General features: G+C 38.1%; 2 long non-coding RNA genes across 2 annotated transcripts; both read left to right on the top strand.

Moving 5' to 3' along the window:
- Positions 1 to 62: 62 nt before the first annotated feature.
- Positions 63 to 27,529, top strand: LOC138896398 (uncharacterized). The gene is made up of 2 exons (XR_011409451.1): positions 63 to 488; positions 26,697 to 27,529. It is a non-coding gene; the product is annotated as an uncharacterized lncRNA (long non-coding RNA).
- LOC104110644 (uncharacterized) lies at positions 20,757 to 23,189 on the top strand. The gene is made up of 2 exons (XR_011409448.1): positions 20,757 to 20,951; positions 21,187 to 23,189. It is a non-coding gene; the product is annotated as an uncharacterized lncRNA (long non-coding RNA).
- Positions 27,530 to 27,937: the final 408 nt, after the last annotated feature.

Raw genomic sequence — 27,937 nt, 5'->3', positions numbered from 1 at the left:
AGTATTGAAAGTATTGAACTGAGAAGAAAAAACTTGTGCCTTTTTTAGCAAAAAGAGTGGTTAACTTTGGAACATTTCAAAATAAAATGTATGTCCAATCTGCATATTTCCAACTGTTCTTTTATTCTAACTGTCAATTTGTTGTTCATACAGATACTTCATCAGATTTTGACTGCAATGAAGGTCGCCTGAATGCTTTTTGATAGCTTACAACAGCTGTAATGCGCGTTCAAGGCAGATTTTGATGTTGTTCACTGCAGTACAAGCTTTCACATTTTGTGAAAACAGCTGGAGACAGTAGACCTCAGCAAAAAGAAGATGTTTGTGGTGATGGTCAAAAGCATACCGGTGTAACTAGGTCGTGCAGTAATTCCGTGTAACTAGGTCGTGCTACTTGCAATATGTACAATAGGTAAAAATGAGTAGTGAATATACTTCTGATCTCTGTTTATTTTCTCATGAAATGCAGTGGTTTAAGGGCAAGGGAGGTCCATGCTTCCTATATTCTTCAAAGATTGGGATTTTAGTTGGACCTGCAATCCAAGGAATACAAGTATAAAGTTACGTTGTGGAGATTCTTTCTGATTATGTTTATAGTGTTGGCCTCGAAGTTGGTTACTTAGATAAAGTGACCGGATTTGATAGCCTCTTCCAGCGAACAAAGTCGACTATAGTTGATACCTTCTTTATACATCCAAATGACTATTACAAGTTCTCTCATCGAATTCCAGGGTGTAGCTGCAGGATCGTTTGAGCTTGATTTGTATCATCAGGTTAAGGAAGACACCAGGACTGCAAATTCTGAACCTTTAGAAAATATTGTGTGCGCAGTTCCCATCTGGAACTAGGGATAAGTCCACAGCACCTGAGAATACGACGATTAGAGAAAACTTGGAACTGAAATTTTCCTTTGTTAGTTGCTATTGTCCTCATAAGTTCTTCACTAGCACACATGAATCTGGAGTTTTCCCCCCTTTGTTATGGGTTTATAGTCATGGACTAAATATAGCTGTATAGTCCCCAAGGATAACTAAATATAGTTATCCTTTTAAGCAAAAAAAGGAAAGAAAAAAACAATCGACTGTTTCCATATTGTTTTTTCGTTATGAGATGTTTTTTTGTAACATCACTTTTAACCTTTCTGTTAATCACCTTCTGTTACTTTTTAGCGATATTGTCGTTATGCTCTTCCTCTCTCATTTTTACAGCTTGTTTGGATGCTCGTTTCATAATATATCGTATAGTATTATGTTGTATTGTATCGTTTTGATTTATACAATGTTTGGATATATTGTATTTTTTTTTCGTTTCATGATGTCATGCACCAACAATATGAAAAATAAACTTGCAATATTATAAAGAAAAAGTAAGGTATGAGGTAGAATTATTATATGAAAAGGTAAAGTAAAGGATAAAATAAGATTATTTAATAATATGGAGGGGCAAGATGAGAGGAAAAAATAAGGGAACCAAATTGGTCGTCCCATAAAATGTTATTTTCGTCGTTACGTAACGACGGGTTTAATAATATAATACAATAATTTAAGTAACAATCAAAACAAATATTGTATTTGAAGTAATAATACAATTCAACATATAACAACCAAAATGACTCAGCCATAAAGTTGGCAATAGTTCAATTCTTACAATGAGGCTCAAAAGCTCATCTATCTTCTCTGCCCCTCATTCTTTTTCGACCTTCGTCTCTTGTACTAAATGAAAATTGCTGTCAACAAATTTTTCGTTGTTTATATTTGTTTCTTAAATTGGAAACATAACAATATATAGCAAAACAATAGCTGTAAAGATATATGTGAATGTCACATATATTATGTAGTAGTAGTAGTATTTTTTGGTTTAACTTTTACAATTCATGGCAACATGATTGATTTCTTTTTGCTGTCAGAATCTGAATTACATATATTTAGAGAAATCATACATAGCCTCAAGTAATTTGGAACTGAAATAATAGCTACTTATCCCTTGGTTATAATTTGGAACTGAAATATAGCTACTTATCCCTTGGTTGTAATTTGGAACTGAAATAATAGCTACTTATCCCTTGGTTTTCTCCATCATATAAATTCATTGTACTAATTGTGCACATGTGATGAAATAAAAATACTATCTCCGTTTCAAATTAGATGATGTATTTTTTTTTTTAGTCTGTTTCAAAATAAATGACACACTTTTAAATTTGGAAATAATTCAACTTTAAACTCTTCATTTTACCCATTTTACCCTTAATGAGAAGCTTTTATAATCACACTAAATATCATAGCCCCACAAAGTTTTTACCCCTTAAACTTTTAAGACCACAAATTTTAAAGATATTTTATTTTTCATAAACTCCGTGTCGAGTTAAACTAATTTGTCTAAATTGAAACGCGACTAACACAATATTTTATTTTTTTTGGTTGTTTTGAAACCTTTTACTCAAAATTTCCATGTCAACTTAGCTGTAGTTTATCTCTTGTCTTGCATCAATCAATCAATTAAATATGCATAGATATGTTTGCCACAACTGAAGAAAGATGCTTACAGGAACCTTAGGGGCGGTCTAGAGTAGTAATGATGATATTGTATCTGCAACAGTGCATTGCCTTTTCAAGAAACTGATAAAAGTAGAATTTACTGTATATGCTTCACTGGCTCTGATTGTTAATCAAATGCAAAATGAGGTTATACCTATAATAAAGCTGATGAAAAAGATAAAACCGCAACTTTTCCTAAAATTTAATAAAGCTGTATGTCACGGGCCCGTTTCCTCACATTGGGTAGCGGCACCTGCTCGCCCGTACGGCGCCCGCGGACTCTCCTCGGCCGCGGGCCAGCCTGTCTATCCGTCCCAGAATTTTTCAAGCACGATCCTGTGCCTGTCGGTTGGGGCTCGCCCCAACTTGTGCCGCTCGTAAGATGCCTAGGCCCTTGACCCTAGACATGTAGTGGCGCTCCATCTTAGGATCACAATCCATGCGCGCCTTGGTGACTTGGCTTAGGACATGCCTTGTCCTTAGCCCAAGACTGAGTATCGCTCCCGCGTGCACAGCCCAATCCTCAAGCTTACACTCGTCTAGTGCATCCGCGACTAGCTCGTGCCTCGTCCGAGTAAGGCAACCTTTAGTCCTTGGCCATTGTCATGCGCCTCTTTCGTGCCATGCCCATACATAGCCCTCTTGCAGCACGCTTCCATTCCGAAGTAGTGCAGTGTCGCCCACACCTGCACTTTTAGGCCAACGGACCCTTGCTTGCATGGCTGAACCAAAGCCATGCTCACAAGTCGACACATGATGCCCCTATGACAGGTGCGTCAAGTATCCAATCGGCGTGGAGGTCTCTTTCCAACACTCGACAGCCCGCGGGGCTGGCCGTTCCACAATAGCAGCCTACACTGCCCTTTTGATGCCCAACGCAGGCCCTAAGGCGTTGCACAGCCCATATGAGTTCCCAAACTCGTATGGATGCCTTTGACACTCCCTTGAGTCATCTAGGCAGGCCCTTGGGGTTCGCCCCCAAGGCAGCTCGTTCTATACGGCTCGGTGGCAGCACGTATGGGGGAGGCAGGTCGGAGCTTTCATCACCTATACCCCCTTATATATGCTTAAAATTAAAAAGCCCAAATTGCCCGAGTAGACTGCTCTACGTCAGACCATCAGAAGGCTCCTTTCTCACCAGTTCTTGGCCGAAATTACAACCCAAATTCTGAGTTGTAACATCCTCCCACACTCATAATGTCATCGCCCCGATGACACATCATGGCTTAAGACATCCCGGAGTCTGCCCCCTCAGGTATGCCCATTCAAGCTCCCTCTGTCCTGTGGGTTGGACTTCCTCGAAGTCCTTTCTCAAAAGGAGTCGTGCCCCATGCACTCCTCCTACCAAGTATCTTCCAAGCGTGCCTCTGCACTTCACCTCTATTTGGTGTTCACTTGAAAAGTGCCTCCGCACTTGCACCCTCTGGTGTCTAACTTTGTAATTGACCCACACTAGTCAAATCACACCATGACCCTCACGGCCTTCATGTCCGTCTGAAGCTTTCCTTCACAGGTTAGCACATCAATGTGCTATTTTGATGTCGCTCCCGTAGCCATCCGCTTCCGTAGCCTTACGATGCCCTCTTTGGCATAGCTCCCGCAGCCTTTCGCTCACGTAGCCCTAAGATGCCTTTGGCATGGCTCCCGTAGCCTTTCGCTCCCATAGCATTAAGACGCCCTCTTTGGCGCGGCCCTAGTAGCTCATTCGCTCACATGGCCTTCGAACGCCTCTGGCATAGCTCACGTAGCATTCCGCTCCCATAGCTCTCTTTGCCCTCACTACCTTTAAGATGTGTTCGCTTCCAGACCCACGACTTCGCCCTTATGCCTCTTGCATAGGCGGGATCCTCCCACACTCAATGTGGAGGATACATCTTAGCACTGTCGTCCCACTTGGCATTCGGCCAGCACTTGGGACGATCTTTGGTGAGTACTACATTCCCAAAGTCATAGCATCGCCGCCTTTCCGAACAGAGTTCTTTGTTCTCCGGCCGTCATTTCCTCAGCAAGTAGCCAATGCTCCCGGTAGTACTTCAATACTCGCCCTATAGACATGTACTCTCTTGGTCCTGCTAGCACGGCTTCCCGGTTCGGTGTGCCACGCACTTGGACACTCTCGGTCCCCGATCATTCGACATACCCCTTTCCAGAATGATGACACCTTCCAAACTTGGGAACTCGTCCCATTCCGCAGCTTCGCTATACTCTCAAATTCTTTTCCTCACCTTGGCAATGCCCTCAGGCAACCCAAAGTCTTCTCCCGAAGGAAAGACACTCAACATGATGCGTTGCACGCATCCTTGGCAAGATCTCCGATATGATCATGCCCAAGTTTATAGTCCATGGCTCCCACTCTTTCGCAATATGGTTTCACGACCTGGCAAACATGGCATTCTCTTGGCCATCCGACTCATCGGCATATCACCTCATTCAGTAGCACCTTAAACTTTGAAAGACAATGGAATCACCCATTTCCTTTGTCGACCATTAGTATCTGGTTCTCGATCTTTGATGGCATATGAACATCAATCTCTGCTTTGACGTGATCTCGGCACTGACATCCAAAATGCACTAGCCATATCCACCCTTTGCCTTGACATTATGCCATGGCATAGTATGGCCTTAATCAGCTCTGATACCAAGTGTCACGTGCCCGTTTCCTCACATTGGGTAGCGACACCTGCTCGCCCGTGCGGCGCCCGCGGACTCCCCTCGGCCGCGGGCCAGCCTGTCTATCCGTCCCAGAATTTCCCAAGCACGATCCTGTGCCTGTCGGTTGGGGCTCGCCCCAACTTGTACCACCCGTAAGATGCCTAGGCCCTTGGCCCTAGACATGTAGTGACACTCCATCTTAGGATCACAATCCATGCGCGCCCTGGGGACTTGGCTTAGGACATGCCTTGTCCTTAGCCCAAGACTGAGCACAGCCCAATCCTCAAGCTTACACTCGTCTAGTGCATCCGCGATTAGCTCGTGCCTCGTCCCAGTAAGGCAACCTTTAGTCCTTGGCCATTGTCATGCGCCTCTTTCGTGCCATGCCCATACATAGCCCTCTTGCAGCACGCTTCCATTCCGAAGTAGTGCAGTGTCGCCCACACCTGCACATTTAGGCCAATGGACCCTTGCTTGCATGGCTGAACCAAAGCCATGCTCACAAGTCGACACATGATGTCCCTATGACAGGTGCGTCAAGTATCCAATCGGCGTGGAGGTCTCTTTCCAATATTCGGCAGCCCGCGGGGCTGGCCGTTCCACAATAGCAGCCTCCACTGCCCTTTTGATGCCCAACGCATGCCCTAAGGCGTTGCGCAGCCCATACGAGTTCCCAAACTCGTATGGATGCCTTTGACACTCCCTTGAGTCATCTTGGCAGGCCCTTGGGATTCGCCCCCAAGGCAGCTCGTTCTATACGGCTCGGTGGCAGCACGTATGGGGGAGGCAGGTCGGAGCTTTCATCACCTATACCCCCCTTATATATGCTTAAAATTAAAAATCCCAAGTTGCCTGAGTAGACTGCTCTACGTCAGACCATCAGAAGGCTCCTTTCTCACCAGTTCTTGGCCGAAATTATAACCCAAATTCTGAGTTGTAACATGTAGCCCAGTAAATAGTTGTACTTGTTCGTGTTTGTTATCTCTGTCTTACTCAACAATTTGTCGATCGGACATTTATACTTACTGAAACACATTATTTTAAATCCCTCCGACCTTGCGTGTCTCTCAAACATTCTCATATTAATATACACGTCAGATAAAATATGCCACATTATTTTTTATTTTTACAAAAAAAAATTCTTTCAATATAGCTCAAATTCATCCCATTTCTAGTCTAAGGACACACTTATTTTTTTTCCCTCCAACATAATTGAAAGAAAAAATTCTTCGAATTTCATTCGTGAATCATATAAACAAAGACAATAAAAATTAAGTAAATTTTCAAAACATAAACCCTCCCAAAAATTTAAGCAACTGGAAAATTAATAAAATGACATCGTAAAGAACCGAGGATTAATCTTCATCATCTGCCCTTATTTTGAATTTGCGATAATTCTCTTCAAGAATCAAGACAAGATGCTTAGCGATGACAAGACCAGTGTCAACGAGTTTCTGAATATCGGGAACATTGTAGTTTTGAGCTAAGTACAGTCCGAAACCATACCAACAGTGAACGAGAATGTGCCTTTGAAAACCCCATTGAATTGAAGATCAAATTATTTGGCTATTTATTTGAGGTTTATCTCACTCTCTTATTTACTGTTTATCTTGTTGTCTTCCTCCGTCCACCCTTTTGTAAGGGTTGATGAGTGCGTTTGTGTCAGAGGGATGATTTTTATTCTTTTTCTTTGATGGTGAATTTCTTGAATATAATATTTTTGGTGGTTGGAGGAAGAAAGATGTGAATTTTCTGGTTGGTATATTACACATTTTCTTCAACTTTTTCTTTTAAATCCTTTTCAATTTAGGACTATAGTGTTTTCACACTATCTCTTCAGCGTGATTCGAACCCAAGACCTAACGGTCGTGGGTGTAGGTACTTTTTACCAACTGAGCAAGCCTCACTTCTCCAACTCAATTATATTAATGCACATAAGGTCGGTCAGCGGTTAGAGGTATTTGAATACCTTGTTTTGAACAAGTGTATAAGTATTCATTCGATAAACTGTTAAGTATAGGGACCAGGATGACAAATAGATGAGTCTAGGCTATTCTGACTAAAATTAATAAAGCAGTAGTTACAGTGACCGTTCTTTTATTTAACCAATAAAAAGCTTAATAGAACCACAGTAAACAAAGAAATTAAAACAATAATTGGTAAAACAGTTTACCTTAGTTTCAAAAAGCATGGTAGAAAAGACCTCCTTTGGTTACAATTTAACTATCTGCAGCTTTAAGGTAACTTTTTTCTACTCACAAATATATCAGTATGTAGACTTGTAAATTCAGGATTTTTGGGCAAAAGGTAACTATATGCAGCTTTAAGGTAACGTTTTTCTACTCACAAATTATTAGTTGACATTACAAAAGAGATGCTACCGGATTTTTGGGCAAAATATATAAGTTAACAAACAAATCGTTACAAATGAAATAAATTGAATATTATTTAGTATTAAGTTTGTAGTATTTTTTATATGAATAATTATTAAATATATCTGGATTAGTTATGAAAATTAAATATTTAATTCTGTTATAACCCAAAAAATTTATAAAAAAAGGAAAAGAAATGAAAATTCAAATAAACCCTTGCCGAATTTTAGTCAAAAAAATGTAAGAAACTAACATATAAAATAATAATATAGAAAATTTATCAACCTAAGTATTTTTATATGAATAATATAAAATATATCTTGATTAGTTATGAAAATATAATATTTAATTCTCTTATAACCCAAAAATATCTGAAAAATAGATGACAGTTCAAACAAAATGCTGTCGAATTTTAGTCAAAAAATGTAAGAAACTAATATATAAAATAATAATATAGAAAATTTACCAACATAAGTATTTTTTATATGATAATTATTAAATATATCATGATTAATTATGAAAATTAAATATTTAATTCTCTTATAACCCAAAAATGTCTGGAAAAAAAATGACAGTTCAAATAAAACCCTGCCGAATTTTGTAAAAAAAATGTAAGAAACTAACATATAAAATAATGATATAGAAAATATATCAATCTAAATAATAATATAGAAAAATTATCGATTAAATATTAATATAAAAAATATCGTAATATATTTAAAGATATTAAACGATAAAATAGAAAAATACTTTAATTAATATTGTTCAATTTACAGATATCGTCATGGAGCTTCCCACTGTGCATCCAGGACCTGCTGTTCGAGAGCTACTGTTGCTCTAGGGTGGCCATAGGTCTTCACACATCTGGGATGGACAGTGTCAGTCCCAGACTTTCTACCTCAGATGTATAGACGATCTTTGGGAGCTCATTAGGGACCACCCACTTCATCCCCGTACAGGTAGAAGCCTTCAGCGGATGGGGTTTTACCGGATTAAAGAGATCGGCCGATTGCAGTCCGACTGAGCCCTGATCACGGCTATGATAGAGCATTGGCGACAAGAGACGCACACATTTCATCTACCTATCGACGAGGCTACCATCATGCTAGAGGACGTAGAGGTTCTATTCGAGTTTCTCGTTGATGGTATGGCTGTCAGCTACCCGCATGCTCTTAGGGATTATACGGGAGATGATTATCTACATATGTTGCAGAGGCTCGCCGGTTTCCAGCCTGCGGAGCCGACTTCTTTGAGTGGTACCAGTCGATTACAGTTGTTGCCTTTTAGGCAGCATCTAGTGGCGTTGCACGCGGAGATTACTGATGGACTCACCACCGGAGGCTATCGACCGACAGGTTATTGCTACTGATGATGTTTGGTGGTATTCTGTTCCGGAACACTTAAGGAAACCTAGTTAGCTTGCGATTTCTGTATCATCTGGAGCGACTAGATGAATTACCTGACTACAGCTGGGATGGAGCTGTTCTAGCTTACCTTTATAGGCAGTTGTGTCGGTCGTCCATGGGCATCGTGAGAGACATCGCCGGTTTTATACCGCTGTTGCAGGTGATAACATAATCAATTATTTTTATGATTATAATAGAGATAGTAAAAAATGACTTAAATTTTACGTCCACAATCAATATTAGGTTTGGGCCTGGGAGTGGTTCCTGCAAATCCAGCCACCTTTGCCACCGATAGCTCTAGATGCACCACCTCCATCGTTTCTACCACTATCTTGGAGGTGGGTAGATAAGCGAGGCCACGCCCGCGAGGTCGAGGCTGGACATCATCTCCCTTATTACAGGAATTTGTTGGATTTACTTGAAGACGATCAAGTACATATATAAGTAAGTTTGTTTGATAATGCTTGATCTGTATTACATTTACTCACGATTCTTGTGTTTAATAAATAGGTCATATGGAGGCCATACAGTGACGAGCTCATAGTTGGATTTCCAGATTATTGCTCCCGCGGTCAAGCTATGTGATGTCTTCAGCTTATACCTATTCCTCCCACTTGGCATTCTACACATTACCAGTGGGATGGTCGTTGCAAGGTCGACCAGACATACTTGGCCTAGCTAGAGGTCCAGATAGAGGATTGGGATCAGAGGTATGGCCTGATTCCGGCATACACTCCACATGACCATTTGGATGGTGAGCATGAGTACATGGGTTGGTATCGCAATGTTACTCGCCTTCTGATCGGGAATCCCGTTCATCGCGCTAGTGGTCGGTACGTTCCATATGCTGGGAGGCATGAGGCACTGGTATGTTATTTGTTATGCTTACTTATAATGTTATATTACTTTAACATCCTTCCTTAATTAATATGTTATATGCTATGCAGGCTATTGGCTTACTATTATCTTCCTCGCTCTGTCATAATCACTATCATCTTCCTGACTCTGTGCATCTGCCAGATCTTGATTAAATATATTGTCTTCGGGCAATTGAGTAAGGACATGACCTCCAAGTTGCTCGTTTTCACTGCACAACCAATAAAATAATGAGTTTCTCAAATTCATCCCCACATTATATATTAACTTTATCTCTTAACTTACAATTCATAATCCGTTGATATCCCATGATGCATATTATCGAGTTGCTGATTACTCCCGGATGGACCACCATGATCCAAAATACCAAAATTGGTCATATTCCAATTATTTATTGCTTCATATCTTGTAAAATTCATATCTGAACGGTACCCCATTTGGAATATATGAGTGTTAGTACGAATAGTATACATTAAGAAAAACATACTAAGATAAAGGAAAATTGAAATTTACCACTCGGCGTGTGAATTATATAAACTTGGGGAGAAATTATGTCTTCGCTTCTCATTCGCCCGTGGAGATAAGTTTAGATCTGGCCAAACTCTTTCAAACAGAACCTCTTCGGATAAAACTGCTCCAAAAATACCACATGATGATTGAGGGTTATCCCTATTTTGCGGAACCTCGATATTGCGAACGTCTTCAGACTTGACGTACATTTTCAGCATTTTTATCACAAGAAGTTCCCGGTGTTCATCCGAAGTCCTCAAAATATTTTTCAGAGTTTCATCGTCTTCGATGTTAAACTCAGCATAACAAGCAACCCCTTACGGAGTAAGAGGACATATATTTCTTTCGGTTATTTTAATATTAACCGAACGTTTCCTCACACTCATATTTTTTACATAACAACGATATCAATCTATCATACTCCAATGTAAGTGGCAACTTAACAATACACTATGGAGAACAACTATAGTATACTGAGTTATTTTTCACAACAACCCCACTCCCCAATATAATGCAACCCTAATTTTTCGCTCTTGAGACATTATGGCAAAATGCAAAAAAATTAAGTAAACAAATATTTCGGAATGAATAAAGGAAAATAAAAAGGATGTAGAAGATTGAATTTTTGAAGAAATAATGAAGCTCCTTAAATAAGCAAAACGCAATATATATATATATATATATATATATATATATATATATATATATATATATATATATATATATATATATATATATAGTGCAGTAAAGCTATGCGCTATACCCACCAATTATTCTAGGTCAGTCAATTAAGAAGTATAGCACATGTATGAGATGCACTATACCTTCACAAACAAATATGTCGTTAAGGTATAGCGCATCCCATCCATGCGCTATACATAAATGATTACAAATTATTTTTTTCACCTATTTTTATACTTTGAGTCCAAAAAAGTCACACTTTGGTTCCAAACTCTAGAAATGTTTCCATAACTAATGAGAGATGCTTACAGGAACCTTATGGGCGGTCTAGAGTAGTAATGATGATATTGTATCTGCTGATTTTAATCTTTTTCTCGGGGAGTTGGAAAACTCAGAAAGCTAGCAAGATTTCAGGCTTTGTAGGCTTATTAAGATTGGGGAAGTTGAGGAGGCAATGCGAAATATGAGTAGGGGTAGGGCGACCGGACCAAACGAGATTCCGGTAGAATTTTGGAAGGACGCAGGTCGGGCAGGCTTGGAGTGGCATACTGGATTGCTTAATGTCATTTTTAGGACGAAATGAATGATGGAAGAATGGAGGTGGAGTGTGATGGTCCCATTGTACAAGAACAATGGTGATGTCCAAAATTGCACCAACTATAGGGATATCAAGCTGCTGAGTCACACCATGAAAATTTAGGAAAGGGTAGTGGAAAAGAGGGTGAGAAGGAGTGTGTATATTTCGGAGAATCAGTTCGGATTCATGCCAGGGTGGTCGACTACTGAAGCCATCCATCTTGTGAGGAGGTTGATGGAGCAGTATAGAGAGAGAGGAAGAATGACTTAGATATGGTGTTCATTGACTTAGAAAAAGCCTATGACAAAGTCCCTAGGGAGGTTCTATGGAGATGTTTGGAGGTTAGCGGCATTCCGGTAGCGTTCATTAGGGTGATTAAGGATATGTATGATGGAGCTAAGACTCGGGTGAGGACCGTGAGAAGGGATTCAGATTATTTTCCAGTGATGATGGGATTGCATCAGGGATCAACTCTTATCCCATTTTTATTTGCCCTAGCAATAGATGTGCTGACGCGTAACATACAGAGGGAAGTGCTATAGTGTATGTTATTTGCATATGATATAGTGCTTATTGACGAGATGCGCGGCAGGGTTAATGATAAGCTGGAGGTGTGGCGGCAAACTCTGAAATCTAAAGGTTTCAAGTTGAGCAGGACCAAAACAGAATACATGGAGTGTAAGTTTAGCATGGAGACGCACGAAGCAGAAATGTACGTGAAGCTTGATACCCAAGTCATTCCCAAGAGAGCTAATTTCAAATATCTTGGGTCTATTATACAGAGTAACGGGGAGATTGACGAGGATGTCACCCACCATATAGGAGCGGGGTGGTTGAAATTGAGGCTTTCTTCTGGTGTTTTGTGTGACAGGAATGTGCTACCTAGACTTAAGGGCAAGTTCTATAAAGCAGTAGTTAAATCGGTCATGTTGTACGAAGTCGAGTATTGGCCAGTCAAGAAATTCCATGCCCAGAAGATGAAAATATCATAAATGAGGATGTTGCGATGGATGTGTGGGCATACCAGAAAAGATAAGATTAGGAATGAATATATTAAGGACAAAGTGGGCGTGGCTCCTGTGGAAGAGAAGTTGAGGGAATCGAGGCTGAGATGGTTTGGTCATGTGAAGAGGAGAGACTCCGATGCCCCGGTTAGGAGGTGTGAGAGGTTGCCCGTGGCGAGTCAGGTGAGGGGTAGAGGGAGGCCTAAGAAGAATTGGGGTGAGTTGATTAGGCAGGACACGGCTCTGCTCTAACTTACCAAGGACATGACCCTCGATAGAAAGGTGTGGAGGTCGAAAATTAGGGTGGTGGTTTGATAGACAGTTTAGAGTTTTGTCTTGCCTTACTAGTAGTAGTTGTACTAGTCGGGTACCTTCTTATTCCTAGTCCCTTGTTTATATACGGTATGTCAGTATTAGCAGTAGGATTGACACTATTCTTGTAGTTTCATATCCTTGGATCTCTATCATTATTCGTTCTATTATTTTCTTACACCGTCTTATTACATTGTTGTTGCTATTTTTTCTCTATTACACTGTTAATATTCTTTGTATTATTTGCTTACATTGTCTTTTTACATTGTTGTTACAATTGTTTTTATATTGCTCTTTTTTTATGTTCTTGAGCCGGGGGTCTTTCGGAAACAACCTCTCTATCTTCATAGGTGTAAGGTCTGCGTACACACTACCCTCCCCAACCCCACTTGTGGGACTCCATTGAGTTGTTGTTATTGTTGTTGCGAGCATCCACAGTTTACAGTAATTGATAAGACTTGTCGTAGTTTACAAGCTGTAACATCTCTTAAAAGGAAAATGCTGAACTTTTTTAATAGTTGGCGTTTGCTTCAAAATTTTGCAGAAAAATTTCTACACTTTTTTTTGTCTGTGTGTGTTTGTGGTAGGATCGGGAACCCGGGTGCGAAATTTAGCCAAATAACGGTATAATGACAATAACAAAGACAATAAAAGTTGATAATAACGGCAATTAAAGAATATAAAGAAGACACAAATTTAACGTGGTTCGGTCAAGGTGACCTACATCCACAAGCGGAGAGGAGCAATTTTACTATACCAACAAGAGTACAAAAAAGAGTACAAAATTAGAGTAAATACTCTAATTAATCCCAAGTACCCCAAGAGAATAACCTCATAAGATCACTCCAAAAAAGGGTTCACACAAGTATTTTCCAACACTCACTCTCTTACAAAATACTTTATAATGAAATAAAGGAGGAGAAAGAAAGACAAGAGTGAAAAGCTCTTGAATTGGTGTGTTTGCAAATTAGGAGAAACTCCTCTATTTATAGCAAGAAATCCTTGGCCTAATAATGGATATTATGTCATAGCAAATGTCATGATCAACAAATTTTGTTATAATGGATATTATGTCATGGCAAATGTCATGAAAATTTGGCCATATTACAAATCTCCACCTTGGCCTAATTTCGGCTTATATATAGTAAATTTACTCCACCTTCTCCGCAAAAACCCCAATGGGCAAAATCATTCTTCGTAAATGCCAATCAAGTTCAGGCAAAGCTTGAACTTGGACACTGAAAGAGGTTTTGTGAACATGTCAGCAGGATTGTCTCTAGTATTGATCTTCTGAACAAAGACTTTTCCTTCAGCAATGGTTTCTCGAATAAAATGATACTTTATATTAATGTGCTTTGTCCTCTCATGATACATTTGATCTTTAGTCAAGTGAATGGCACTTTGACTATCACAGAAAATGGTAATATCACCTTGGTGTAAACTGAGTTCCGCAAATAGACCCTTCAACCATAAAACTTCTTTGATCGCCTCGGTCACTGCCATATATTCTGCTTCGGTAGTAGATAAAGCTACTACATATTGTAATGTAGCTTTCCAACTAATAGCGCAACCACCGATACAAAATACATAGCCTGTCAGTGATCTTCTTTTGTTAAGATCACCTGCATAATCTGAGTCTACAAAACCAACCAAAGTGTTAGTATTTCTCCCAAACTCCAAACATGTGTTTGAAGTACCTCGCAAGTATCTAAGAATCCATTTCACAGCATGCCAATATGCTTTACCAGGGCAAGCCATATACCGGCTTAACACGCTCACTGCTTGTGAAATATCTGGACGTGTACAAACCATTGCATACATAATATTGTCGACTGCACTGGAATAAAGAACCTGTGCCATGTACCTCTCTTCTTCCTCTGACTGTCGGGACTGAGCAACTGATAACTTAAAATGAGCAGCAAGAGGGGTACTAACTGGTTTAGCATCATTCATGTCTAACCTCTCCAAGACTTTCTCCAAGTACTTCTTCTGGGTCAGAAATAGCCTGTTGGATTTTCGATCTCTTTTGATCTCCATGCCAAGGATTTTTTTAGCTGCTCTCAAATCTTTCATCTCAAATTCACTTTTCAGCTGACTTTTCAAATTGTGAATTTCTGTTAAATCCTTAGCAGCAATGAGCATATCATCAACATATAATAATAGGTACACAAATGAACCATCATTTAACTTCCGAAAGTAAACACAACTATCATACATGCTCCTCGAATAACCATGACCAAACATAAAGGAATCAAACCTTTTATACCATTGTCTTGGAGACTTCTTTAATCCGTACAAGGATTTCTTCAACAAGCAAACATGATCTTTTTTTCCTTCGATTTAAAATCCTTCGGGTTGATGCATGTATATTTGTTCCTCAAGTTCGCCATCTAAGAAAGCTGTCTTAATATCAAGTTGTTCTAATTCCAAATCATATATGGCAACGAATGCAAGCAAGACACGAATAGAGCTATGTTTAACAACATGTGAGAAAATATCATTAAAATCAACTCCTTGTACCTGACTATAGCCCTTTGCAACTAATTGTGCCTTATACCTCACATCTTCAACCCTTGGAATGCCATCCTTTTTCTTGAAGACCCATTTGCAACCAACAATTCTTTTTCCAGATGGCGGCTTCACAAGAGACAAAGTACCATTCTTGTGGAGAGACTCAATTTCTTCATTCATTGCAATCAGCCACTTGGCTGAGTCAGTACCAGAAACTGCTTCTGAATATTTTGATGGTTCTCCAATTTCTTCAGTTTCCTGTGCAACTGAAAAAGCAAATGCAACATAATCTTCAAACCTTAATGATTGTTTACCTTCTCTTCTTGGTCTATGTTTGGCTATAGAATACTCCTCTTCTTCTGGTTCAACTTCAGAAGTCTCAACTTTAGGAATTTCAGCTTATGTCTCAACTTCAGGAGTTTCAACTGTATTTTGCTCCAAAGTTGATGAGCTTGGCTCAGAAGGGATGCCAATCTCAATCTCCACCTGGTTTTGTGTACACTTTCCTTTATCTGTATCACAAGAACTAGAAGACTCTTTTCTAGAATGTAACATAGATGATTCATCAAAGGTTAAATCTCTGCTAATTATAAATTTTGGTGCCATGGGATCAGGATACCATAGTTGGTATACTTTCACTCCAGATTCATATCCAAGGAAAATGCACTTTTTAGCCCTTAGCTCTAATTTTCCATCATTTATATGCATGTATGCAGGGCAACCAAATATCTTTAAATAAGAATAATTAGCAGGAGTATCTGACCACACTTCCTCTGGAGTCTTAAAATTCAAAGGTGCAGAAGGAGCTCGGTTGACAATATAACAAGCTGTAGAGATAACTTCTGCCCAAAAGGCGTTTGTCAACCCAGCATTTGAAATCATGCAACAAGCCCTTTCAAAAAGAATTCTATTCATCCTTTCTGCCACACCATTTTTCTGTGGTGTCATTCTCACAGTACGATATCGAGCAATTCCTTCATTCTTGCAAAATTCGTTGAATTCATCATTACAAAATTCCAAGCCATTATCTGTTCTAAGCCGCTTAACCTGTTTTCCTGTTTGTTTCTCAATCAAAATTTTCCATTGTTTGAAATTTAAGAAAACATCACTTTTATTTTTCAGGAAATAAACCCAAACTTTCCTTGAATAATTATCAATGAAAGTTAACATATAACTGGCATCACCTTTTGATGGGGTAGGTGAAGGACCCCAAAGATCTGAATGAATGTAATCCAAAGTACTTTTTGTTCTATGAATCGCTGGAGATTTGAAACTGACTCTTTTCCGCTTTCCGAACACACAATGTTCACAGAACTCCATATTTCCGGTACTTTGGCCACATAAGAGACCTCTTTTACTGAGGATGGAAAGACCTTTTTCACTCATATGCCCCAATCGCATATGCCACAATTTGGTGATGTCAGAATCTGATTTATCTGATATTGAAACTGCAGCAAACCCTGTAACAGTAGATCCCAAAAGAGTATACAACGTACCAGATCTGCGTGCTTTCATGATCACAAGAGCACCATGAGAAATTTTCAGAACTCCACCTTCACCTGTGTACTTGCACCCCAAGAGATTCTAGAGTGCCCAAAGAGATGAGATTTTTCTTCAAGTTAGGAACATGTCTAACATCGGTGAGAGTTCTCACCACACCATCGTGCATTTTGATTCCGACTGTACCTTTTCCAATAACTTTGCAGGCATCATTGTTGCTCATCAAGACACCTCCACCTCTAATAGATTCATATGTGGTAAATAAATTCCGACTGAGACACATATGATAAGAACAACCCGAATCTAAAATCCACTCATTGTTAGATTTGAAACTATTATTAGTTGCTAAAAAAATAGTTCCCTCAGTCTCATCAGTAGCTACACTTGCTTCGGCAGTGTCAGTATTTTTGTGCTCATTTTTCTTTTCTGTATGCTTTTCTTTGTTTTTCAATTTAAAGCATTCAGAAATAATGTGACATTTCTTATGAAAATATTTGCACATGCCATTTCTGTATCTGGATTTTGACCTTGATTTAGGTTTCTCACTACTTGAATCTTTCTTATTGGATCTACCTCTTATGAATAAGCCTTCCCCTTGGTTCCCACTAGTTTCCCTAGTAATATCTCTATCTATTTGTTCTTTTGATTTCAAAATAGATTTGATATCTTTATAAGAGATATTATCCTTTCCATAAAGTATATTATCTCCTATATGTTTAAACGATTGGGGTAAGGAAACAAGCAATAACACAGCTTGATCCTCATCTTTGATTTCAGCATCTATGTTACTTAAATCCATAAGAAGAGAATCAAAAGTATCAAGATGAGTAAGTATAGATGTACCTTCATCCATACGAAAAGTGCAGAGTTTTTGCTTTAGGTAAAACATGTTTTCTACTGTTCTTTTCATATATAAGGTTTTAAGCTTTTTCCATATGCCTTTGGCTGAGCTTTCTGCTGCAACTTCACGCAAAACCTCATTTGAAAGATTTAAAATAATACTTGCTTTTGCCTTTTTGTCTATGACGGCAAATTCCTCGTCCGTCATTTTATCCGGCATCTTCTCCTTTCCTTGCAGTGCTAAATCTAAGTCATCCTGAATTAGGATAGCTTCCATCTTTAATTGCCACATTCCGAACTTTGCACTTCGGTCAAATTTCTCAATATAAGACTTTGTTAGAGTCATTTTGGCTATTTAAACTAACCCTGTTAGATCTGGCTTTGATACCAATTTGTTAGGATTGGGAACCCGGGTAGTGCGGAATTTAGCCAAACAACGGTATAATGACAATAATAAAGACAATGGAAGTTGATAATAACGGTAATTAAAGAATATAAAGAAGACACAAGTTTAACGTGGTTCGGTCAAGGTGACCTACGTCCACAAGCGGAGATGAACAATTTTACTATACCAACAAGCGCACAAAGGGAGTACAAAATTAGAGTAAATACTCTAATTAATCCCAAATACCCCAAGAGAATAACCTCACAAGATTACTCCAAAGAAATGGTTCACACAAGTGTTTTCCAACACTCACTCTCTTACAAAATACTCTATAATAAAAAAAAGGAGAAAGAAAGACAAGAGTGAAAAGCTCTTGAATTAGTGTGTTTGCAAATGTGGAGAAACTCTTCTATTTATAGCAAAAAATTCTTGGCCTAATAATAAATATTATGTCATGACAAATGTCATGAAAATTTGGCCATATTACAGTTTGGTTAAACATAATTTTGCAAAAATTCAAAATAATTTTTTTCAAGAAGAATTTAACTTTAGAAACGCTTCTTCATGGTGTCTGTATTTTCCGCATGGCTTATATGCTTGCCTTTTGCATTGGTCTCTGTGTCCTCCGCATGAAACAGTGCTTTGCCTTTTTCAAGGAACTGGTAAAAGTAAAATTTACTGTATATGCTTCACTGGCTCTGACCGTTAATCAAATACAAAATGAGGGTTACACCTATAATAACAAAGCTGATGAAAAAGATAAAACCACAACTTTTACTAAAATTTAATAAAGCAGTAGTTACAGTGACAATCCTTTTGGTTAGCCAATAAAAAGCTTAATAGAACCACAGTAAACAAAGAAATTAAGTGGGCGAGTGAATATAAGAATTGTAAAATTCCAACAAAAAAATTAAATTTTTTTTAAATGAAAATGATATTTAAAAATTAGAGTTGTATTTGGGCATAAATATAATTTTGGGTTGTTTTTGAAGTTTTGTGAGTAATCTAAGTGAAAATTTTGAAAATAACTTTTTGGAGTTCAAATTTTCGAAAAATTTCAAAATTCGTCTAAAGGTGAAAATTGAAAATTTTATAGACAAACACGAATTTCGAAAAGAGTAAAAAAAATTCGAAAAAAAATAAAAAAAATCTTATGTCCAAACGGGCTCTAAAACAATATTTGGAAACACAATTTACCTTAGTTTCAAAAAGCATGGTAGAAAAGACCTCCTTTGGTTACAATTTAACTATCTGCAGCTTTAATGTAACTTTTTTCCCTTGCGCCGTTCTCTACTCACAAATATATCAGTATGTAGACTTGTAAAGGAACAAGGTATCATGTAGTTATTTGATGATAAAATCATAAGGAAATTCAGTATGCAGAAGAACTGATCCAACTTCTTTACTAGTAGTACAAGTAGATGTTTTTGAAGTAATGAGTTTACAGAAGAAAACAAAAAGGTATTGAGCTAAAAAGTGAAAATGGTGAAGCTTGGTACTCAAAACCAGCTTTTTTCTCTTTCAAATATTATGGGAAAAGTTGTTTGAACTTTATTTGGAAAGATGATCCTAGCTTCAATTTTGAAACTTTTTCCTTTCCTGGGGTTTCTGTTTTGATCATTTTGTTCTTTGGTTTAATATGCTCGTCTTTTTTTGCTAATTTCATGTTTAACAAACAAAAATAGCTGACTTTCCAAGGAAATTTGTCATGTGATAAAGTTTATTCTTTGAGTTGGAGCCCATTTTGAAAATTTCTGATTGGTTAAAGTTTTAAACGTTTGCTTTTTTTTTTTTTAATGCTAAACGTTTGCTTTCTTGGGTATTACCCTTTTGCATTTGATGAAATTTTCCTTCTTTGATAATTTCATGTTTCACAACAAAATGTCCAATATTTTCATGAAAAGTTTTTCATAAAGTTTTCTTTGAGACCATCTCCAACTCAACATCATTTTTGACGCCAAACACTATTTTAATGTAAGATTTGATGTTTTGGTGCTCCAACCCAACATCATTTTGGTGTGTGAATAGTGTTAATTTGGTATAATACTATTCATATTATTATATAACACTTCTAATTTAACATATTATAAATTTTGTAATTATTTATACTTTTTATGTAATATCTTTATAATATTAATTTTATATTTTAATTTTGGTGTATAATTTTAATAAATTAATTCTCGTATATATTACAACAATAATTTAGTGTGGGAGCACCATACTAATTCTAGAAGTTGAATATTTATGTAGAAATTAAACTAAATTTTACCATAATGTAATATTTATTTAATTATATTTTATCAATGTTTTCATTTTTATTTGAATAATCCATTAATATGTATAATGTATAATATTTGCTTATAATTTATATTATTTAAAAATTTATGTTATAAAATAATTTTATATTAAATGGTTATATAAGAAAGAAATATGAATTATATGGGATGAATATGTAAAAAAGAAAAAAGAAAGGATTCGTTTTATGAAATAAAAAAATAAATTTAAATTAAAAAAATAATATAATATAAAAGAGAGAAGAATATAAAAGGAATATTCTTTTTTTATCTAAAAAATAGTGTAATGGGTCGGAGTTAATTTGCACTATTTTGGTGTAAACAAATAGTGGGTAGGAGATGCCGTGAAACCATTTGACATTTTCTGATTCTTGGTTAAAGTTTGAAACTTTCTGATTTGTTGGGAGTTCTGTTTTGACACCCTATTGCATTTGATGAAATTCTGTGTCTTATAACCTGCCTAGGCCGCTTAGGTGTTCTACTTGACTCACATTTAGGTAATGCTATTTTCTCCTATAGTCAAATTCTTTTATTGATTGGCTGGTTTTAGATTCCTATCTTTTGTTTAGAATTTGGTTTTGTTCAAAAATCATGAAACTTGATATGTATTTACTCAAAGGAAACACATATTTTAATTAAGATGCTTGGTTAATCCTCATGTTTTTGTGTCCTTTCTTATGGATTACATTATTTTAGTACTTTCACACTTGATATCTATTATTCCTTGATCAGGTCTTTTAGTTTGTTCGAGATTGTTACCCTTCTCAGGGGAAAAAAGAAGATAAGATTTTGAAGATTGTTATCCTTTGAGGTTGTGAATGTACACTATTTCATGATGGGAACTGAAGATAAAACATTGTTTTGTTTCTGTCATTGGGGCTGGAAGAATAAGGTGCTTCCAGATGGATCCACTTCGTATGTGGGAGGTATTACTCGTCAGGTTATTGCGAAGACAGGCATAAAGTATATTGATTTTGTGAATGCAATTTTTGACCGATTATGCATTGATACTTCAGATATAATCTTGCATTTTACTGTGAAGTTCGATAGGTCCCAATTAATAGAGCTGAGAGACCAAGAAGATGTCAATACTCTGTTACAATTTAATGATGGTTTTGCTCATGTTTATGCTTCAAGTCTGGAGAAGGAGCCTTATTCTAGACTGTCATCAGGTGGTGTGAAAAAAGTTGAACTTACTGCTGATTCTGATTCAGAACCAGATACAACTCTTGCAGGTGATGATGTGAATGATTTGGCAAGCCCTCTGAAGAAGGCACGATTCCAATCAGCTGGAGACAGTTAACCTCAGAAGAAAGAAGTTGTTGGCTGTGATGGTCAAAAACATGCTGGTGTAACTAGGCTGTGCAGTAATTCCATGGAAGGATTAAATCAAAATGGAGTGGGCCTCCGACCTATGGCGCAATGCACACCTCAAAACAAGGTATGACATGGTCGATTGCAATTATAGTAACCCAACGAAGAGTCGGGATCGAATCCACAGGGGGCTAGATGGGAGTTAGGAGTATATATTCTAATGCGTGAATTTGAACTATCTTAATTTGCACTTCCATAAAATGGTTTTGTTGCTATTTCTATTTTAAAACTAAGGATTGCAAAGTAACGGAATAAGACTAGGATAATTGTTTTTTTGTTATTTTTCAAGTTTGTGAAAAGCCTAGGGCTATGACTTTTGCCTAGGTGTTCGCCTAATGGGATAAAAACCTTAATACTTGTTTTGTAAATCAGGGTATATTATAGCTATCAACTCTCAATTACCCACTCAGTACCTCTCGGTCAAGGAGTGGTTTTGCCCAGTTTGGCTTTTTCAAGCCCAAATGGGTATCACACAAAACGGTTGATAAAAGCTCAAGTCGGGTTATTACTATCTCTAGGTTGATCCCTTTGATTGGGTTAATCAATCTCTCGATTGACCCAATTTCTTGTTAGCCAAGTTTTCCTAGGCTAAGTCTCTCTTTCTCAAGTAGAAACTAAGTCAAATAGGCATGAACTAATATTTGCAGCCATTAATTTCACAAATTAAAGCATGAACAAGGCTGAATAATAAATACCCAATCATAAATAAACACTAAATTAAATACCCATAAGATTTATTGTCACGACCCGAAATTTTTTACCGACGGGACCATGATGGCGCCTAACATTTCACTTGCTAGGCAAGCCAACGTTAGAGAATCATTAAACCAATTCCTTATTCTCATTCAGTAATTAATAATAATTAACTAAGATGAAATATAATAAGTGCGTAATATCATAAAACTTTATTAATTACTACCACCCGGATCTGGAGTCACAATTCACAAGCATTTGAGAATTTACTACAAGTAATAGTCTGAAAGAAATACAACTGTCTGAATGAAAGAAAACAACAGTGACATAAAAGGTAGACGAGGACTTCAAGGTCTGTGAACGCCGACAGATCTACCTTGAGTCTCTGGACAGCGGACCAATAGCAAAATCTCGATCAACCAGAGCCGGTATCAAAGTCTGCACAGAAAGTGCAGAGTGCAACATCAGTACAACCGACCCCATGTACTGGTAAGTGTCGAGCCTAACCTCGGCGAAGTAGTGATGAGGCTAGGACAAGACACCCACATATAACCTGAACAGTATAATCATGCTAGTGGCAACAACAGTAAATAAAGAAATAACGCAGAAATAATGGGAAGGGAACATACAGTGGGGGAATACAACATAAATGGTGAGAATAATGAAAAGACAGAATTAAACCAAATATTCTTAAACTAATTGAGCAATTAAAACAGTAAGGAAAACTGCACGGCATCACCCTTCGTGCTTTTACTCTCAACCTCACCAAATAAATAAATAGAACGGCACGGCATCACCCTTCGTGCATTAAACCTCTCATAATATACACGGCATCACCCTTCGTGCATTAAACCTCTCATAATATACACGGCATCACCCTTCGTGCTTTAAACCTCTCATAATATACACGACATCACCTTTCGTGCTTTACACTCTTCCTCACAATATAAATAATACATGCACGGTATCACCCTTCGTGCTTTATACTCCTCACCAATCACAGAATCAATAACAACATATAGATAAGAGTATCACAAAGAAACCAGTATTTTACCCATAATCAATAGCACAATGTAATCTCAACCTTGAATCAATATTCGAAAATTACCAAATCTCAGGAAAACCAGATGTGAGTCACCCAACATTTCAAATAACTCGCTAAGCATAGATAGTAGAATTTAAGGCTAATAAATAGACAAGAGTAGAATTTCACTCGCATGCTATGACTCGACAACGACGCATAGATGCTCGTCACCTCACCTATACATCGTATTTAACAACCAAACACGTAGCAAATGAACACATAATACCTATTCCCTCAAACCAAAGTTAGACACGACACTTACCTCACTCCGAAGGCCACTAAATTCTCAATTACAGCTTTTCTTTTGGAATTCACCTCCAAACTACTCGTATCTATTCAAAAATGACTCAATAATATCTAACATTGCTAAAGGAATCAACTTTAATGAATAATTACAGATTTCCCAAATTTTCCTCAAAGAAGTTGAAAATCGATCCCGGGCTCGCTTAGTCAAAACCCGAGGTTCAGACCAAAATCCATTTACCCATTCACCCCCGAGCCTGAATATGTAATTGGTTTTGGAATCCGACCTCAAATCGAGGTCTAAATCCCCAAATTCCTGAAATCTCTAGTTTCTACCCTAACCCCTAATTCTACCATGAAAACTTTAGATTTTAGGTTGATAATTCAAGAAATGTAATGGGTAATTGAAAGAAAGTGGTTTAGAATCACTTACCAACACTTTGAGGAAGAAATGACTCTTAAAAAATCGTCTCTCACCGTTTGGTTTTTGAAAAAAATGAATTTTTAGCTAAAATCCCGTTTTTGGATTCTGTTAAGTGCTAGGCGATAGTGTTCATCGCGTTCGCGAAGAGTATAGCCAAGCCTTCGCGTTCGCGAGACAGTGCTCGCGTTCGCGTAGGCTACCCTTCCCTGGTCTTCGCGTTCGCGAGTCATTGATCGCGTTCGCGATGAAGAAAAGGCCGACTCCCCCTCCCCAGTGCCTAACACTATGCATTCGCGATGGTCTTGTCGCGTTCGCGAAAGGTAACGCCCCCATCGCTTCGCGTTCGCGAAGAAGAAATTCCGACCTCATCAGTTTACTCTTCGCGTTCGCGAGAGGACCTTCGCGAACGCGAAGAAGGACATGCCAGAACCCAGACTCTGCAGAAAAATCAGATTTCCAAAGTCCGAAACATCCCGTGGCCTATCCGAAACTCACCCGAGCCTTCGGGGCTCCAAACCAAACATGCACGCAAGTCTAAAAATATCATACGAACCTGATCGCGTGATCAAATTGCTAAAATAACACCTAGAACTTCGAATTTAGCACCAAATCAAATGGAATTCTCAAGAACACTTTAAAATTCATATCTTCTCAACTGGACGTTCGAATCACGTCAAATCAACTCCGTTTCTCACCAAATTTCACAGACAAGTCTTAAATATCATAATGAATCTGTACCGGGCTCCAGAACCAGAATACGGACCTAGAACTAACAATGTCAAACATCAATCAATTCTTACAAACAATTAATTTCCACGCTTTTATTTTTTTATCAATAATTCATAACTCAAGCTAGTGACTTCCGAATTTGATTCCGGGCATATGCCCAAGTCCCATAATTTGATACGAACCCACAGGGACCGTCAAAATACGAATTCGGGCCCGTTTACCAAAATTATTGACCGAAGTCAACTAAAATCAACTTTTGAGGCATAAATTCTTATTTTCATCAATTGTCAACACAAAAGCTTTTCGGAAACATGCCCGGACTGCGCACGCAAATTGAGGAGGGTAAAAATGAGATTTTTAAGGCTTAAGATCGCATATTCGAGTTCTAAAACATAAGATGACCTTTTGGGTCATCATATTTACACTAGGGTTAGGTCACAACCCTAGTAAAAATCTAGCTACTCATGCTTGAAATTGAAGAGATAGAAGAAGAAATACTAATTAAACTCATATTGTAAAGTTAAAATCATAAAATCTATTGTAAAATACTCCAAAATATAGAAAACGTCCAAAAGAGGCAAAGAAAAACGGCTACAGGACTTGCTGATGTCAAAAGTTGACCTAATTTTGTGAAACTCGTCTATTTATACAAGACTAAAAATTTCGGACAAAAATGCCCTTCGGGAGGTTGTGCGGTCCGCAAAATTCTTCATCTTGCAGGAGCTGGGATTCTGCGGCCGCACAATTCTCAACTGCGGTCGCGAGGCAATGTTTCTGCGGTCCGCAGATTTATCACTACGGTCGCAATCTGGTCTTCTACGGTCCGCATCTTTACTTCTGCAGCGCAAGACACTTCTTCTGCGGCCGCACAATTCTTGTGCAGTCCGCAATTTTGAGGGACTTGGACTTTGAAAATTTGCACACCCTCTGAAGATCTCTAGCTCGTCATTTGCTGCCGCACAATTCCTGTGAAGTCCGCAGTTTGCTAGAAAGCATGCTGTGATTTTCTTCATTGTTTGCGGTCGCATATGGAATTATGCGGTCCTCACTTTGTGAGCTTATGTGCCTTTTATTACCTTGTGTTTAGATTATTCCTTTTTGAGTCAGATTTCATCTCGGGAGTCCAACTTTCAACATTCCTGTAATTTTATACATTTCATCAGTTTCGGGAACACCATTCAACGCTTTTAGACTAAAACAAAAGCTAAAAGGTGCTAATAAGTAGTCAAAATCTCCACTTATCAGCCTCACTGAAGGGGATGTGCAGAACAACAATGACAGTTAACAAACAAGCTTCTAGACTGACATCAGGTCGTGCGGAAAAAGTTGAACTTATAGTTGATTTAGAATCATATGCAATTCTTCATAGTGACCCTTCGGATGTGTTTGATTGTCCCGATCCTGAATTCAGTGATTTTGACAAGCATAGAGCTGAAAATTGCTTTGCGGTGGGCCAGATCTGGACTTGCTATGATATGGATGATGGTATGCTAAGATTATATGCCCACATTAGGAAGGTATCCAGTCCTGAATTCAAGATAAAGCTCTCATGGTTCAAGCCTCATCCAGAAGATCAAAGGGAGAGTGCATGGATCAGGGCAGACTTGCCTATTGGGTGTGGGAAATTTAGACGTGAGAGTTCTAAATATACTTGTATTCGAGTTATATGTTCTCATCAAGTGCAGTGTGAGAAAGGTATGTGCATCGTATATCCCAGGAAAGGGGAAACGTGGGCCCTTTTCAAAGTTTGGGACATTTGTTTTAAGCTACAATCCAGATGATCATAGGAACTACACGTATGAAGTTGTGGAGATTCTTTCTGATTATGTTGGGGATGCTGGTGTCAAAGTTGGTTATTTAGATAAAGTGAATGGATTTGTTATCCAGTGAACAAGGATCACTGTAGCTGGTACTTTCTATGTAAAGCCAAATGAACTTTACAAGTTCTCTCACCGAATTCCCTCTTTCAAAATGACTGGAACTGAAGGAGAAAGTGTACCTGCGGGATCATTTGAACTTGATCCTGCTTCTTTACCCATCAAATCCAGATGATATTTGGTACCCTAAGGAAGTTAAGGAAGAAAGCAGGACTTTAAATTCTCAACCTGGAGAAGTAGCTTTGTCTACTATTCCCCCTGGAACTAGAGACAAATCCAGGACATCTGAGGTTATGACGACACTCTAGTCTGGGAACTTGAAATGCATCCATTGAGTCTTCTATGTTCAGTGACTTGAAACTGAAATTTTCCTTCGTCAGTTGCTCCATTAACACATTGATGGCCTGTTGTTCTCATCATTTTCTTGGCTGAGATGGAACACACTTATAGGGAGGGTAGCGCACTAGCACACATGAATTTGGAGTTACCGGAAGAAGTTGTGTTTTATGATTCCCCTCCCCCTTTTGTAATAGGTTTATACACCCAAGACTATATCAAGGGACTTAATATAGTAGTATAGTCCCTATGCTTTTGTAAAAACTCTCATTATATAGTACTAAGCAATAATAACAAGATGATATGTAAACATGACTGAAATTCTTTATCTTCTGCTTTACATCAGTGAAAGGTGTTTTTCGCCCGAATTCGAGGATAGTGTCGTTAGGGGCTGAACACACTTTTGAATGCTGTATGTGTGCAACATCAGCTATTAATATAAATTGGCCCTTTGCTGTAACTGTAAGTCTGGTGAATGAGTTATATCTACAGATGGTTGCTGAAACATGTATGGAGGATATTAGATGGACAACATTGTTCTTTAACAATCATATTGCTTTTTTTTTAATATATCGCCTTTTGACAGGGGAAAAAGTTTCAGAGCTGTTTTTTTTTCAATAAGCTATCATTGTCAAGATATCAACAACAACAACATACCCAAAATTCCACTAGTGGGTATGGAGAGGGTAGAGTGTACACAGACCTTACCCCTATCCCAGAAGG

Source organism: Nicotiana tomentosiformis, chromosome 1 (genome assembly GCF_000390325.3).
Source record: "Nicotiana tomentosiformis chromosome 1, ASM39032v3, whole genome shotgun sequence".
NCBI lineage: Eukaryota > Viridiplantae > Streptophyta > Magnoliopsida > Solanales > Solanaceae > Nicotiana > Nicotiana tomentosiformis.
This window is presented reverse-complemented; position numbering and strand designations above follow the sequence as displayed.